This window comes from Tauraco erythrolophus, chromosome 6, assembly GCF_009769465.1.
Source record: "Tauraco erythrolophus isolate bTauEry1 chromosome 6, bTauEry1.pri, whole genome shotgun sequence".
NCBI classification, from domain to species: domain Eukaryota; kingdom Metazoa; phylum Chordata; class Aves; order Musophagiformes; family Musophagidae; genus Tauraco; species Tauraco erythrolophus.
This window is the reverse complement of record NC_141470.1, coordinates 71,189,340-71,191,784: the sequence shown is the minus strand read 5'-3', so window position 1 is coordinate 71,191,784 and position 2,445 is coordinate 71,189,340. Positions and strand designations below refer to the sequence as shown.

General features: G+C 58.7%; 2 non-coding genes across 2 annotated transcripts; both read right to left on the bottom strand.

Moving 5' to 3' along the window:
- Positions 1–205: 205 nt before the first annotated feature.
- LOC147528651 (signal recognition particle RNA) lies at positions 206–505 on the bottom strand. Its single transcript, XR_015222247.1, has one exon.
- Positions 506–974: 469 nt separating this feature from the next.
- On the bottom strand, positions 975–1,273 carry LOC147528650 (signal recognition particle RNA). The gene has a single exon (XR_015222232.1).
- Positions 1,274–2,445: the final 1,172 nt, after the last annotated feature.

The following is a 2,445-nucleotide window of genomic DNA, read 5'->3' as shown; positions in this document are numbered from 1 at the left end:
GCCGCCCGCCCCGCCGCGCGCCTGCGCCAACGCCGCTACGGGTCGCGCCCCGCGCCAATCCGCTCCGCTCCGCGGCCGCGCGCGACTCCGTCCCGTCCCGTGTGTTCCCCCCTCCCTCCCGCGCGCATGCGCCGAGCCGCGGCGCGCCGGCAGGAGGCGGTAGCGGGCGCGGAGGGGCAAAAGCGTGGGGCGGTCGGGGGGCAAAAGGAGCCCGCGTCTCTCTGTGTTGCCCCGGCTACGCTGCAGTGCCTATTCACAGGCGCCATCCCGCTACTGACCGGCACGGGAGCTTTGACCTGCTCCGTCTCCGACCTGGGCCGGTTCACCCCTCCTTAGTCAACCTGGTGTCCCCCGGCTCCCCGGGGCTCACCATATTGATGCCGGCCTTAGCGCGGACGCCCGCTCGGCATAGCGCACTGCAGCCCAGAACTCCCGGGCTCAAGCGATCCGGCGGGCTCAGCCTCCCGAGTAGCTGGGACTACAGGCGCGCGCCACCGCGCCCGGCGCCGGCGGCTCCGGCCCCTTCTCTTTCTGTTTTCATCCTCCTTCTGTTTTCGTTCTCCTTCCCGCCCCCCCGGCACGCACCCACCCCGTACCTGCCGAGGAGGCAGCCCGGCTCAGAGCTGGTCGAGCACTAGAGCCCCTGCCAGGGCAGCTGGTGCCTCCGCACAAACCCCCGATCCGTTGTTTCTTACACCATTTGGGGTTCGCTGACCCACGGTGGGATCAAGCTGGGGGGCCAGCGGAGGAGCTGGGGCATCTCTTCGACAAAGGAATTTCTTTAAACGAGTGTTTCTCTCCCTACTCTTTTAGAGACACCTCGATTTTTCCTCTCCGTTTCTCTTCCTTCCCCTAGAGAAACCCCACCATGAGGTGTGGGCGCTGCTCCTCTGTCCTGGTGAGGATTCCCCGGTGTGCCAGTGCTGCTCATCCCTCAGTGTTAACAGATCCCGATGCCCCGTTCCTCGCGCAAAAGGAAACTGGGTCCCGCTCTCTTGCCCAGGCTGTGCTACAGGGACCATTCACAGGCGCCATCCCGCTACTGACCGGCACGGGAGCTTTGACCTGCTCCGTCTCCGACCTGGGCCGGTTCACCCCTCCTTAGGCGACCTGGTAGCCCCCGGCTCCCCCAGGACCACCATATCGATGCCGGCCTTAGCGCGGACGCCCGCTCGGCACAGCTCGCTGCAGCCCAGAACCCCCGGGCTCAAGCCGTCCGCCAGCCTCAGCCTCCCCGGCGCTTGGATTACAGGCACAAGCCACTGTGCCCGGCTGTTTTTCAGGATTTTGCAGATTCCTTGACATCCGTCTTGTGCGGGCTCTGCCTGGCCACACAGTGGCAGTGGGGAACTGAGAGACCATCCTTGGTTTGCTTGTATTTTGTGTTTAAAAATGAGTGGACGGGTAGACAGGAAAGATTTCTGAGCACAAGGAGGTTTAAGCAGCTGAGAAAGCCCAGACTTCTCGTTTTGAGCTAGAAAAGGCACATGGTGATGCTCTATTTTCATTTTAAGCCAAGTGAGGTGCATCAAGGAGCTCTTATCTCCAGAACAGCCCAGTATGCTTCACTTACTGAAGAGCAGACAAAAGATGTCCCACTCCCTGCTCTGAAATACTCCTTACAGAGAAAGGCTTCGCCAGTGTTTTCCTAAGAGTGTAAAGCTCATAGCTGAGGACACAAATGAGCTGTGACAGTAAATACCCGATGGAGCGGACTAATGAGGCGCTCCTGGGAGCCGGAGCCCCAGCTCGGTCTGGAGCGGGCTGCCTAAGCCGGCGTGTTTGAAGGATGCTTACTGATTCATTCATAGGTGCGTGGGGTCTCTGAGCCAAAAACACGATGGGAAATTCTGCTGCCCGTCATTTCCCATTTTAGTAGTTATATCTATTTGGATCCCAAAGGTCTGGCTGGGTCCTGCATCATGGCCTTTCACCACTGCAAGAAATCATAGAATCATAGAATCCTAGAATGGTTTGGGTTGGAAGGGACCTCAAAGATCATCCAGTTCCAACCCCTCTGCCATAGGCAGGGACACCTTCCACTACACCAGGTTGCCCAAAGCCTCATCCAACCTGGCCTTGAACACTTCCAGGGACGGGGCATCTACAACTTCTCTGGGCAACCTGTTCCAGTGCCTCACCACCCTCTGAGTGAAAAATTTCTTCCTTAGATCTAATCTAAATCTCCCCTCTTTCAGTTTAAAGCCATCACCCCTTGTCCTATCACTACACACCCTTGGAAAAAGTCCCTCTCCAGCTTTCCTGTAGGCCCCCTTTAAGTACTGAAAGGCTGCAATAAGATCACCCTGGAGCCTTCTCTTCTCCAGGCTGAACAGCCCCAACTCTCTCAGCCTGTCTCCATAGCAGAGATGCTCCAGCCCTCAGATCATCTTCGTGGCCTCCTCTGGACCCACTCCAACAGCTCCATGTTCTTCTTGTGTTGGG